The sequence below is a fragment of the Loxodonta africana genome, chromosome 8 (genome assembly GCF_030014295.1).
Source record: "Loxodonta africana isolate mLoxAfr1 chromosome 8, mLoxAfr1.hap2, whole genome shotgun sequence".
Lineage (NCBI taxonomy): Eukaryota > Metazoa > Chordata > Mammalia > Proboscidea > Elephantidae > Loxodonta > Loxodonta africana.
This window is the reverse complement of record NC_087349.1, coordinates 88,124,706-88,140,112: the sequence shown is the minus strand read 5'-3', so window position 1 is coordinate 88,140,112 and position 15,407 is coordinate 88,124,706.

The window sequence follows — 15,407 nt, the reverse complement described above, 5'->3', positions numbered from 1 at the left end:
TGTGTGTTTTCAGAAATGCACTAACTTGTGATTATTCACTTCAGAGGGAAATTAAACTCAAGAGAGGAAAAAAAGAAAGAAAGAAAAACATAGCCTGTGAAAAACACACAAATGCAAAACAAGGAGCCATCAAGAATCTGGGAGACCAACTAGTCAATTAAGTACCATGTAAAGATTTCCAATTTTCTTGTAGTAAATTATTTATTTAGCTCTTACATACCATCAATATATTTTATAAGTTTAATACCCAAATTATAGCTGGCCCACCCATTTACGGCCCCATAAATGAGCCCTGACTCACCAATGTGAATTCTTGTGCCTGGCAGTGTCAGATTTAGATTGAATTTGGATCTATTGCTTTTATCCTTATCAGACATTTCAAGGCTGATATTTTATTGCTATATTTAAAATGGAAAGGGCTTTAAAATAGACTTGGGAGGAAGCACAACGGGTCCTGTTCTGATATGTCATTTCCTGACTTAACATCCTACTATAATCTAGGTTAAAGGGTTGGAAGTCCACATAGAATCCTTCTCCACTGAAGATATCCCCCTCACACAGAGTTTTCTTGGAGGAAAGTGAGTGATTATAAAAATTTAAAAAAAAAAAAAATGGCTTTAATCTTAAGTAAGAGTAGCTGGAGCTTTCAGCAGTAAAACTGACAGGCAATTTCCATGCCTATATACTTTGTAAGTCAAACGAATAATAAAGAATATAAACGAAACACATCTAACCATTTCTTAAGCTTTAAAGTGTATATGGAGCAAAATTGTCAAGCCTTGTTTTTGAAGGTTTGGATTTTGTAAAATGCGCAGACCAAACCAATAAATTAAAGACAGAAGACTAACAAATCAAACCTGGGAAACAGCTTCCACTTACAGCTATAAAATCTATTATAGCTTTGAGATTAGTAAATCTCATAGAATTATAAACATAAAAATAAACGCAAGAGATGATTAATGACGCCCCAAATTATAATAATAGCTGATTGTGGTAGAACTTTGGGGAAAAAAAAGTGACCAAAATGATTTTTTAATATTTTTATACATACAGTATTATTGTTCTTAACAAATTTTTAACAAACTTCAACATGAGGTTGTAGGAACCAGCCAAGCTCAGTAGAAAGAAAAGAGAGGAAGTGGGTGCTCAGCCCTGGAAGAGAACATCAAGGACAAGCAGTTTCTGGAGCTTGCTGTTCTCATGACACATGGGTCTGTATCACAGAAAATAGCAGGGGCAAAGTGCTTTGAAGAAGAAACATGGTACTCAGTATTATGGGAAATTATTAACCAAAAAAGCCATCATCTTATCAAGAGACTTAGAGTCGTTTTTTAAAATATAGTTAGATCAGCTTTCCAGTTCCAGGCATACCGCTCAGGCCCCAGCACCATGAGTACACACCTTCCTCCAGGGCTGGCTACAGAATTTGGGGGCCCAGTACGAAATGAAAATGTGGGTCCCCTTGTTCAAAACGCGGGGGGGAATGCCACTAAAGCCATTAAACATAAAAAGCTTTTTCCTTTCTTCTTTGATCTCTCAACTTGTTATGGTGTGTTTTTGTTATATAATATCATCTTAAAGAAACAACCACCTGTCTGTCAGTTTGTTGTACTATAGTGGCTTGCATGTCACTATGATGCTGGAAGCTCTGCCACTGATGTTTCAAACACCAGCAGGGTCATCCATGGTGGACAGGTTTCAGTGAGGCTTCCAGATGAAGATAGAGTAGGAAGAAAGGCCTGTCGATCTTCTGAAAATTAGCCCATGAAAACTTTATGGATCGCAACAGCATATTGTCTGATATAGTACTGGAGCCCTCTTGATTGGAAGGCACTGCACGATAGCCTCAACAATGGACTCAAACATATCAACAATCATGAATATGGTGGAGGACCATGCTGTTGTACAAAAGGTCACCATGATCCAGAGGTGACTCGATGGCCGCTAACAACAACAAAGAAAAATAAAAATTTAAATTAGCATGAATTTTACTGTTCCTCTTGTTATTGTCCAATGCCAGTTTTAAATGCAAATGTAAGAACACTGAACTCATGTTCAGAATCCCGAAAACTACACAAGTCATATTTCATACCTCATAAAAAAAAAACAAAAAACACATATATATTTCATTCTTACCAGAACAGTGAAAATGTTGCACAAAATGAACTCAACTGTTTTTATTTCACTTCTTGATAGGTGCACCACACTCTATCTTTTGCTTACTGATGAGTAAGGAAAGATTTAAAGGAAAAGAAACTGGGCTGCCCTATCTTTCTCTTTGCTTCTACATCATTGTTTTCAGCATAAGTGGTTGACTCTACAGGGAAGGAACACAAGTAAGAAATGATATAACAGGGTTCCTTGGTAATTCCTATGTCATACAACTCCATTTTCTTTTTCTCCATTCAAAGCAAGTTCTGAAAATAAGTTTTCTAACAGAAAACATGGCTTTTGGGGGCTTCCTACTTACTCGATCATAGATGTAACACACTTACCTTGTACTCACTTCGAGCCTTGTTAAATCTCCACGCATCATGCACAGGATCACCAGAACCCTGTACATGGGGCATCATGAGCACTATATGCAGATGGTGAGGCAAGGCAAGGGGCAAACACATCGAACCTATCTCTTCTGCTCACACACACGCTCCATATCTCTTCAGGCTTCATCTACAAATCATATTCAAAAATAAAATTATTAAGAATTTCAAGATAAAATCAGTAGTTACTAGTTGCCATGGAATCAATTCCAACTCATTGGACTCCTTGCATGTGTTAGAGTAGAACTGTGCTCCATAGGGTTTTCAATGCTGGTCTTTCAGAAGTAGATTGCCAAGCCTTTGTTCCAAGGCACTTCTGAGTGGACTTGAATCTCCAGTCTTTTGGTTAGCAGCGAGCCTGTTAACCGTTTACACCACCCAGGGACTCCAAGATGACAACAGAGAGCCTTGAACCAAATGTAAGCCCTTCTCAATGTAGAGCCCTGCACGTCTGCCCAGTTCACACACCTGTGAAGTCAGCTCTGCCTTCCAACAAATCCCCACCTGGAGTTGTCTGGGATTCTCAGCGGGAAAGATAGCTACAAGCCCTCCAGTAAGCTCTTCTCTATTCAGACACTTATTACCTGTACTGCTCTAACCCTGCTTAGGGGAATTCCTGTAGACGCTGTCTCCCTCCTCCTTCCTCTCTATTCTCTTCCCTCTTCTCCCCTCCCTCCTCCTTCTCTTCCTTCTCTTGCTCTGCACATACGAATCCCAACCCGCCCCAGTTATTTCTAGACTTTAAGGAAGTGCAAGGTAGCTCGTCCTCCAGTGCAAGCATAGGACGCCAAACTACATCCCCATTTGCTTGTGCCTTTCCCTTTTCTCTTTCAACAGTGTTCAGACAACCGCAGCAAAGCAAATGTCAGTCAGTGCTCACGGTTGCCTAAATGACAAAGAATAGAGTTTTCATTTATTTTACTACCTTGGCATAACTTTTGGTGTGGAAGAAGGTCAAAGTTACTTTTTAAAAAGTCATGAACTGGCAATTTTTTAATTTTTGTGTATAAGGCTACTTTATGTGAGTAAAGAAAGAGCCATCTAAGAAAAAACACAGGCTTTGGAATCTAAGAAAAATCACAAGCTTTGGCTGAAAAAAAATCACAGGTTTATTTCCATATGCAATGTAACTTGGTACTTAACTGGGGACTGGATGAGTGGCTATGGAACATTAAGAAACAGGGTGGAGATTATTAAGATTGCTTAAATGATCCTGGGACACAAGCAGGTATCGGAATTTTGTTTTGTTTTGTTTTCACTCACTGAAGAACGACGCCTGAGGGGAAAAAAAGAACTTTTTCCATTTTTTGTTATTTTCCTCATTTCCTCTTTCTCTTCTCAGACTAGTGCTCCTGGTGTTCCCAGGTTTGTAAAATACTTAATGAAGAAACAAGACTGCAGAGGGGCTCTTATTTGTCTGTGACTATTTCTTCCCATTTTTTGCATATAATAGAAATATTTTCAATTCAACGGTAAGAATTGATAGCTGTCTCAGTAAGGGGGATAGGGTGGGAAGATGTAGATGACCACTCTTTGGCCTTTTGAAGCTTTGGAATGGCATCCAACAGAGCTAGATTTCCCTGCTACCCACTCCACCCCCACCCTTGCTAAATGAGTATATGGAACAGGGGATGCTAGCCATGGTCTGCTAACCAAGCCACTTCCCTCCAAGACTCAAGATCAAAAGAGTGGCATGTCCAGGTTCCTGAAGATTTAAGCACCAACCTCTCCAGGAGTGAATAAAAGACTCCACATCCTTTTCCGAGAGTCCAGCTTTCTTCAGCATTTAACGGATTCAATATATTGGCTGGAGCACAAGGGCGTCCTTCTGCAGAGGTCAGGAAACTCTTGGGCCCTGCTTTACTACATCGATATCTCCACAGTCTGCCGCAGCCAGGAGCACATTCCTCACTGTGTTCACACTTCCCATTAATTAGCCCTTGAATGTGGCCAAATTCCAACAAAAATCATGCTATTCGACCCTACTTATGTCTTTTCTGAAACTCTAAATGGACATCATTCTTCCCTCCCTGTCCTATGCCTCCGTGGGCTCTCCGGGTGCTGGTCGGCAGCCTGGTGTGCTCTGGAGGTGGGTGTAGTTCAGGGGGAAGGAAGTAGGAGGCCCTAACAGGTAAATATTTAATCACAGGCACTCCCTCTCTTCAGATACGCACTCCTTTCCTTCAAACGTTTTGGGAACTGAGTATTTGGGAATAAAAGTAGCTCCTCAAATTGTACAACTGTTTACCTAGATTTCATCTGCTCTTCACTCTATAGTCAATTCTCTTGGAAGACAGAGTTTCAGGGATGCTTTTTGAAAGAAAATTCCCATTATCAAATCAGTGAAGTTCAACAATCAGTCAATGATTTTGTTTAGTAGGAGTTATTTGGTATGAAAGAGTGGTATTCCCTCAATTAAGTGCATAAAATTCATCTTCCCTAAGCCTGTTAATATGTCTGCCTTTAGATGAGGTTGCATTTTCACAAAGTGAGAACCACATAAATTAGGATGGAGATGCCAGAAGTAGAATACTGTTGTGCCGTTGAGCCTTCTCACTGGCAGCTGGTTTGTGAATGACTTTTGCTTCGAGGGAACACCTCTGTTGATTCAGCATAATGCCCAGTGTTCCAGCCAAGGAGGACTGACCCACTTGCTTTGTCCAATTTGAAAGGATCACGCGACAGACATGAGTGATACCCTCCACCCCCAGAACATGACTTGTAATGCAGGTGCTGCGTGAAGTGGTAATTAAAGAAATGTAGAAGTCACACAGGCCAGACTATTACACAATCCAGCCTGGACGGGGGCTGAAATATACCTATTTATGAATGTTCCACTCTGTCAAATGTATGCAAAGCAAGACTGCTATGGCATGAGCTAATTGATTTGATCAATGTTTCAAGTTCTTTCCATAATTTTATTTAAAAAAAATAACCAAAGCACGTCTATGTTTTAAAGGTGTATAGTCAGTTTGAATGTTTCTTCACATTGATTGTGACAGATCTATAAAACCTGCTGGCTCAGCATGCTAATTGCATGAGCTTTTGAGTCTCCATAATCCCTTATTTACTAACTCATTACTGCCCAGCTGCTAAGTCCATTCTAAATTTTAGCTTTGCCCAGTATATAACTAGTGTGAATTGTTGGTTTGTTTTACAGTGAAAACATAACCAAACCAGCAGCCATTGAGTCGACTCTGACCCACGGTGACCCCATGTGTGTCAGAGTAGAACTGTGCATTAGGTAATGTTCACATGTTCCACGCGGTTTTCAATAGCTGATTTTTCTGAAGTAGATCACCAGGCCTTTCTTCCAAGGTGACTCTGAGTGGGCTTGAGCACGTCAACCATTTGCACTACCTACGGACATGTACCATACAAGAAAATTTAAAAACCTGTCGGCACTTTTTGTGGTATTATAGAAGCTTAGAACCAAAGAGACTGTAGAGAGCTTATGTTCTAAACACCCTCCTCTAGGCAATGAAGCCCAGAGAGGTTGAGTAACTTGTCCAAGGTCCCCCAGTTACAGTGTCAGAATCTGGGTCTCTGACCCCCACTTCATTGGTTGTGACCCACCACTTTGCTCGTCTTCACTTAAGAGAGCTCTGAGGCCAAGGAATGCTGCAATCCCAGAAATATACTATGATAGCATTTTAGTAATTATTTCTCCACACAGGGCATAATGAGATGAAGACAGAAACAAGGCAAAACAAAAAACCCAGTACCTTAGAACTCTGCATCATGCCTTACACATCATCTCTCCCTGGCAATAGGCAAACCCAGCAGACCGGGGCCTTATTGAAACGTTAAAACGAACCAGGCCAGTTCAGAGGTCCAGACAGGTCCCAGACAGGGTTTCCCTAACCCTTGAAATGTGATTTTAGAACTGGGTAATTTAGAGGCAATTTCACCCAGAAACCAAGCTGGCATTCAGAACATTTATTTTGAAAACAGTTTTAGAGCATCTACTTACTGCTTTAAAATGGGATTTTGTGTTTTACTTGGGGCAGACCAACTGGATTTGCAATGAGTAAGGTTCAGCTTTACTAACTCCTAGCACATTCTAAGTACAGAGAAATGGGCAGCTTTGTTCCTAGGTGCACTTACCCCCAGATCCAGGAGAAATCTGCTTTATCAAAAAATGTTTAGAAATCACGTTTAACTTTTACATTGCTTTTGCAACAATAGAGGATTTTACTTTTAGGTAATGTTTACATGTTTGAAGAGGCACCAGTGGTGCAATGGTTGAGTCTGGGCTGCTAACTGGAAGGTCAATGGCTCAAACCCACCAGCTTCTCCTCCAAAAGATATGGCAGTCTGCTTCAATAAAGATTACAGCCTTGGAAACCTTACGGGGCAGCTCTACTCTGTCCTATAGGGTCACTGAGAGTTAGGATTGGCTCCATAGCAGTGGGTTTATTTTTGGGGCGGGGGGGCGGTTACATGTTCAAGAGTTCTGGGAACAATTCCAACTATAAGTTTTGTTCAAGGCAGCAGGATTATTCATCTATCCAAAAGCGTCGTTGGTGAAGAGCATGGTGTTCCAGTTAGTGGGTACTTACAATTTTTCTTCTTGGTGAAAAAATGAGTATTTTCCAGACACTTCTGTTCCAGGGTGCATAGAGTGGGCCGTTATGTTTTCTCTATACCAATCAGGAGCCACAATTAAAAAGATGCCAGAAATCCTATCATGTCATACCAAAAAAAGACCCAAACCCATTGCCATGGAGTTGATTCCAACTCATAGCAACCCTACAGGACAGAGAAGAACTGCCCCATAGGATTTCCAAGGAGCGGCTGGTGGATTCAAACTGCCGACCTTTTGGTTAGCAGCTGCGCACTTAACCACTGTGCCACCAGGGCTCCTATCATACCACAGGTGCTGCATGTTGACTGGAATTCCAGTGTATAGAAAAGCAACCATCTCAGACTCATTTTCCTTTGTGGCTTCTGCTCTGCCTTGGGATACTTTTTTTTTTTAAATGAATGACAGCTTTGGATGTGGAAGGTTGGCCAGAGGAAGCTGAGACAGTCAGAACATGCTAGCTGTGTCACAAATGAAAGTAAATGTGGGGTTCTTAAAGTTTAGGTCTCTAGAAAGCACAGTTAGTCTCTCAACAATGTGTGATTATGCGATCTGTCATTAATTGCCTTAAAATACAACTGTAGGAAATAGCATCAGGCTGCAAGGGGCTCTGCAACCTCTGGGTTTCTCCTTTTAATCCTTATTAAAAAAAAAAAAATTTTTTTTTTATTAGTCATCTTAAATTCAGCTTTTTAAAAGTCTTAGTCCAATTGCCCTTCGGGAACAATAAAGTGGCAATTAGCTACGACAAAGGCATGGAATAGACACAATTACTTATTGCCATAGTAAAAGAAAAAAGATGGGTCTATGAACCTATTAAGCAAACCGGCAAAATGGAATGGGCTGCTGGATGTTATGAAAATGTATCCAAATATTTGCAGAATGTATTTTTGGCTACCACCTGATAGAGATTAAACCATTTTCTTTTATTGGAGAATTTACTACCATTACATTTTATATTAGTTTAACGACTTTGATCAGGCAATCATCATTTATTTGCCTAAATTACCAGTCCCTCAGTACTTCATCAGCAAAGGAAAATATTTCATAGAACATGAGTCAAAGCCTCTAATTACTATTAGAGCATAATTTAAAGTAACTTCAACAGGTATTGTAATTTTGACCATTTGAGTTACTAATTTAAAGAATCAATTATCTCATGGACTCCTTTAATATGCTGCCTAGTTTAATGGGCAGTGGCTGTCCAATTACACATCTGCCATCATGGTAAATATTTGCATCTGCAAATCTTCAGCCAATCAGCCAACTGAGCCAGTTGTCAGGTCATACTTACACAGGTTAAAGAGTTTGCTACATTTATGTATCAAATTATTCACAACTGTTTTCCTTCACTTCTCCTTCCTCCAAAATTTATCTTAAAATTAAAAAAAAAAAAGTTAAAGCAGTTTTGTTCACATAACTCCTTTGGTTTCCCTCCTTTCCCTTGACCCAATTTTACAAGTCACTCAGTCTAAAATTAAAAAAAAAAAAGTGAAAGAATCTACTAAATGGCAAAAACAATCATGTACTACTAATTGCAATGTAAATGACGCAGACTTTGAAGAACAACAGAGCAGACAAGCCATAAAACGTCCATGAGCTTTGATCCAGTAATATCACTTCTCGAGTTTTATCCTGAGGAAATAATTGAGTAGGGAAAAGAAATCCATATTCCAAAGAAATTCTTTGGAATGCTGACTTTAACAGAAATAACAACAGCAATAAAAAACAAAATAAAAAAAAAAAAGTTTAACAATTAAGAAATATTTAAATAAGCTGTGTCAATAAAATGGAGTCCCTGGGTAGTGCAAATGATTAAGTCCTAGTCTGCTAAGAGTTTGAGTCCACCCAGAGGTGCCTCAGAAGAAAGGCCTGGTGACCTCCTTTTGAAAAATTAGCCATTGAAAGCCTGTCTTAGTTGTCTAGTGCTGCTGTAACAGAAATCCCGTAAGTGGATGGCTTTAACAAAAGAGGAATTTATTCTCTCACAGTCTAGGAAGCTAGAAGTTTGCATTCAGGGTGCCAGCTCCAGGGAGAGGCTTTCTGTGTCGGCTCTGGGGGAAGGCCTTTGGCATCAATCTTCCCAGGCTGAGAAACTTCTCGGCACAGGGACCCCAGGTCCAAAGGATGTGCTATTCTCCTGGCTCTCGTTTCTTGGTGATAGAAAGTCCCAATGTCTCTCTGCTTACTTCTCTCTTTCCTATCGCTAAAGAGATTGGCTTAAGACACAACCTAATCTTGTAGATTGAGTCCTACCTCATTAACATAACTGCTGCTAATCTCATCTCATTAACATCATAGAGGTAGGATTTACAACACACAGACAAATCACATCTGATGACAAAATGGTGGACAATCACACAAAATTGGGAATCATGGCCTAGCCAAGCTGATAGACATTTTGGGGGGACACAATTCAATCCATGACAAAACGCTGTGGAGCACAATTCTATTCTGACACACATGGGATCACCATGAATTAGAATCAACTCAATGACGACTGGTACTGGTCAACAAAACAGAATATCATGTAGCCATCGAATACAGATACTATTAGGACTATGCAGAAATATGAAAAGTGCCTGTGATGCTAAGTGAAACAAGCAAGCTATAAAATGAGATGACTGTGAAAATGCAAAGATGAGTGCCCATATTCCTTATATAAAAGGAAGCACAATAAAAGCTGTAATCTTTTGCAGCAAAACCGAAGTGCTTTGGGAGGTCAAGAGAAGGAGCTATCAGATCCGTGAGGGAGACTGTGGAGATGGTATGCAAAATTGGCCTTCAAGGGTTACAGAAATTCAGAGCGGGCTACTGTGGAGGGGGAGGTTCAGCACCAAGGAAAAGATAAGTCATTATTTCGGGACCATCAAGGGGTTCATTTTGGCTGGAATATAGGGCATATCACGGAAGAGGTGACTTATTCCCCTTGAAGGAGAATTCAGTCAAGGTCTTACTCTGGAGGGCTAAGGGCTGAGGTTTCTTTCCGGAAACAGTGAGAGAAGCTGATTGTTCTAGTTTAGAGAGGGGCTGCATGCTTCCACAGAAGGAGAATGGGGGACTAGGTTTCAATTCTTCTCTGTCACTTGGTAACTTTGAGACTGTTGGGCAAGTTACTTAAACATTTTGAGTCCTGGTTTCCTCCTCTGTACAATGGCAGTCACATCTACTTACATATAGTGCCATAGAAAGTATACTTATTACTGTTATTATTAAGAGTAATTTGATTTCTGGGAGTAGGATGGACTGGAGTAAGGGGAAGAAGGTGCAGCAAGAACCATTTTAAATACTTACTCTGCTAGTCTTATTACTCCACAAGACGTGAAGATCTGAAGAAAGGTGATGTTGGAAGCAAATGGAAAGATGGCACAGAATCATGAAACACCGTGGAGAAAGGTCCACTGGGTGGGGCCGGGGTGCATCCAGCTTTGGGGAGCTGTAAAGGTTATATAATTTTGGGGGGGGCGGTTAAAGAAAAAGAGTAAAATATTAAGTACAAAAGAGAATGTTTATTTAGAACAAAAATCACAAAAAAAGAAAAAGAAATTACAAACTGAAAGAACCAAATAGTACCAGCATCACAAAATTTCTGGAAAACAATATTTTTAATGACAAACATCTATGATTCTTATTTTGTACATTTTAGCTATATTCTTTTTGATGGATTCTTCATATGACAAATATTTTGTAATGGCATTTTCTTTAAAGAGTAAAAAGTATAATTCAGTCTTTAGCATGGCTGATGAAAATTTATTTTCTACTTGTGATAGGACTGTTTTCAAATGGAATAACACTTGTATTAAGTTTCTTTTATATGTGAGTTGGTACAGGTGTACTAACTATATATATTCCTGCTACAGGTTTGTGCCCTACAATAACAGGCTGATAAATTCTATTTTTCGTTATTCCCACTGAGAAACAAAAACCGATGTATGGTGCATTCATAATTGTATAAGCAGCATTATTGAGTATATGCCTGATAGGAGAGAACTGCCATCTTGAGTGGGTATCAACAAGAAATGAATCCTCTTGCTCACAATTTTGCAAGCCTGAGGACTGAAAGAACTTTCCACAGACCAACTTGTGGCTCTACATAGCTCACGTCTTGTTTCTCCTCCACACCAGCACAGCATGATACACTTCTGGCCCTGCTTCTTGGTAGTACGATACTAGGTGAGTCAGTACAAGGGATAAAAGGAATATACTGGAAGCCATCCCCTACGCTGGTACAACTGACAATAATTATAAAAGGAAGCACTTCCAAAATAGATATGTTGCATTAAACCTAAATAAATACATCCCCAAACTCAATTCAGTATCCCTTTGGCCCCATCTTTAAAATGCCACCTGAGAAGAGAGGAAGTGTAGCCAAGAGGAAGTTGGAGTGGAAAGAAACATCAGCTAAAATATCTTATTTTTCAAATTTTACAAACACATAGGGCCATGTGAACACATGGTTGGGGCCCCTGCCAGAGCCTTGGAAACAGCCTGTGCATAAGAGAGGCCCTGAAACTTAAGCCTTGTCTGCTACTTCCAGCAATGATAGTATAGTAAGCAAGCGGAAATAGAGATAACAAGAAAGGTTTTCGCCTGAGTAAGGAGGAAAATTATGATGTCATTAAAGCAAGAAAGAAAATCAAGCTGAAAAGGAACACCGTTGGTTTTATTTTGTTATGGAATGGTTGGGAGAGAATATAATAATAAGTCTTGTCTTAATATGGTGAGTTTAATGTGCCTGTGGGACCTCCAAGTAGAGACACCAGATAGGCAGAAATTACTTACAGAGGGTCCCTACATCTACGGTATTTGTTTCCACTCTGACCCTTTCATTAATTCCTGACTTGGCCATTCTACCTTTTCCTAAAAGTGAATGCCCTGGTACTGATAGTTTTTGAACAATAATGAAAAAATAAACCCATAGTCTGAGATTACTACGGTCGAGGTGTGGTTAAAGAGCTGGACACAAAGCTTCAGTACAATTGCCAAGTCCTACTTTCTATTCTCTGGTTTAAATAATTCACGGCACCTTCAGTGTTTTAAAAGGCTCCTATGACACAGAACCAGCAGGAATCTCCATTTACTGTTCTCTTTCTGCCAATTCTCCTAGCTCAGAATAAAAATAAAAGAGATGATAGATAGTTCACTTATTATCCTGGTCTTCATTTAGGCCATTTTGTCTGCAGTGCAAACAAGGTAATCAGAGGATGAATCAACAATGAGAGCCATTGTGCCTACTGTACACGACGGTAAATTCATGCTCATTGAGGCTGACGTTGCTTGACAGACTATTTTTCATGTATATTACCTTTGCTATCTATTTGTGTCCCCATCTATTGATAATAAATGCATCTTTTGTCATTGTTGCTTGTAGCAATTGTGGTTATCCTGTAACAATACAATGATATAAGAAATTAAATATTAATAGACAATTTATAAAAGGGCTAGAATTTTACATTCCAACAGATAAAATTGAAAAATGGAACAATTCTAAAAGGCTATAAGAATTGAAAGGCTGTTTCTCACTGAATATGTAAGTCAGACGCTCTCTGAATCTTTTTATGTCATCTAGGGATTAAGAGAAGTAAAAATCTAAATGTATCACACTGAAACTGAGCAGCACTAACTGGCATGAAGAGAAAAATATAAGACAATCTTTGTGTTACCCTTCTGGAAAAAGATTCAAGTGATTGAACTAATCTCCACTGACAAAAAAACAAGAAGAGTAAATTTAAAGGGAAAAACAATCTGAACAAACTCCAAAGAAATCACTGTTATAAGACTTAATAATGCTTAATTTTTTTAACTTTTTCTTCCCTTTTCATTTCCGATGGAGGCATATACCCCATCCTAGTTCTGGGATTCATCTGAGTCATACATCAGCAGTTTTAGAACATAAGGGTGAAATCTATTGTCATAAAATTCTGGCCTAACTAGATTTAATCTCGCCCACAAAGCCTGTTTTCATGGAGTTTACTTCTATTCGACCTAAAACGCTGATTAGGCCTCCTGTGTGCCAGCCACTGGGCCAGGCAAGGTGATCGGTGCCTGACCTAAACTGGGGGTAGTAGGAAGAGAGAGGGATGGATGGTAAGTATTTCTGTTACTATTGCTTTGTCACAAATCATCCCAGAACTCAGTGGCTTAATTAAGACAACAACAATCACCTTCATGGTTTCTGTGGGTCAGGAATTTGGGGAGAGCTTGGCTGGGTAGTTTTGGCTCAGGGTCTATGGATATGTGTGTTGAACAGTGGCTAGAGCTGGAACAGCAGGGAAGTGAGGCAGCTGGGGGCTAGACATGCATCTCTCACTCTTTATGTAGTCTCAGGGTCTCTCTATGTGGCCTTTCCACATGTGCTAGATTGGGCTTCCACATAGCATGGAAGCCTCGAGGTTTACCTGGTGACTCATAGTCCAAGCACAAGTCTTCCAAGGAGCAAGGTGGGAGCTAAATCACCTTTTATGGGTAAGCCTTGAATGTCATATGATGTTGCTTTCACCGTACTCCATTGGCCAAAACAGTCACAGAAGCCTGATTTCAAGGAGAATCAAGAAAGATTCCACCTCTCAATGGGAGGAGTGTCAAGGAATTTACAGGTATATTTTAAAACCACCACAGTAAGGAACTAGAATTGACATGACTTAGTGGTTGATTGTATGTAAGGGCTGAAGGATACGGAGTGGAAGATGACTCCAAAATTGATCAGTGGGGGTGTTACTAAGAAGTAAGGGAATTCAGGAAGAAGGACACGTTTGACTAGAATGATGAGAAAGAAAACCAAAAAACCAAACCCAGTGCCGCCAAGTCGATTCCGACTCATAGCAACCCTATAGCACAGCCGTAGCACTTAACCACTACGCCACCAGCGTTTCCTGAGAAAGAGGTAGACTTAAATACATTGAAGTAAAGATGAGCAGTTAGAAAGTCATGTTTGAACCCCAGGTGAAAGTTGGAGCTAGAGACAGAAATCTAGGAGTCAGAGGTGCATAGGGAAACCATAGGATTGAATGGGATTTCCCAGGTAGCATATATACACTAAGAATAAAAGTCTATGTTGTTGTTGTTGTTAGGTGCCGTCAAGTCAATTCCGACTCATAGCGGCCCTAGGTATGACAAAATGAAACACTGCCCTGCCTACTTGAGCCCATTGTTGCAGCCACTGTGTCAATCCATCTCATTGAGGGTCTTCCTCTTTTTCACTGACCCTCTACTTTATTAAGCATGATGTCCTCCAGGGACTGATCCCTCCTGATAACATACCCAAAGTATGTGCCATCCTTGCTTCTAAGGAGCACTCTGGTTGTACTTCTTCCAACACAGGTTTGTTCGTTCTTTTGGCATTCCATGATATATTCAATATTCTTCACCAACACCACGATTTAAAGGCACCAATTCTTCAGTCTTCCTTATTCACTGTCCAGCTTTTGTGTGCATAGGAGGTGATTGAAAACACCATGGCTTTGGTCAGAGGCACCTTAGTCTTCAAGGTGACATCTTTGCTATTTAATACCTTAAAGAGGTCTTTTGCAGCGGATTTGCCCAATGCAATATGTTATTTGATTTCTTGACTGCTGCTTCCACGGGTATTGAATGTGGATCCAAATAAAATGAAATCCTTGACAACTTCAATCTTTTCTCTGTTTATCATTATGGTGCTTTTTGGTCCAGTTTTGAGGATTTTTGTCTTCTTTATGTTGAGGTGTAATCCATACTGAAGGCTGTGGTCATGAACCTTCGTCAGTAAGTGCTTCAAGTCCTCCTCACTTTCAGCAACGATGCTGTGTCATCTGCATAACACAGGTTGTTAATGAGTCTTCCTCCAATCCTGATGTCTGGTCCTTCTTCATATAACCCAGCTTCTCGGATTATTTGCTCAGCATACAGATTGAATAAGTATGATGAAAGGACACAACCCTGACACACACCATTCCTGACTTCAAACCATGCAGTATCTGTTTGAATGACTGCCTCTTGATCTACGTACAGGCTCCGCGTGAGCACAATTAAGTGTTCTGGGATTTCCATTCTTTGCAGTGTTATCCATAATTTGTTATGCTGATTTTTCCAACTCTTGGTTTATTTTAATCTTGTGGATTTTCTCCAGCTCTGGCTCTACACATATCTCTCCCTTTTTCTTCCATTCTAAATTCCTAGGCTTCTGCTTCTTCCCTTTATCTCCTTTCTGTTCTGCTAAAGTCTGTCCAGACTGAGGCTGATTTTCAGCTCTGCTCATCTGACCACACCACCAAGCCAGAGGATACGATTAAGGGCAAAAGACAATG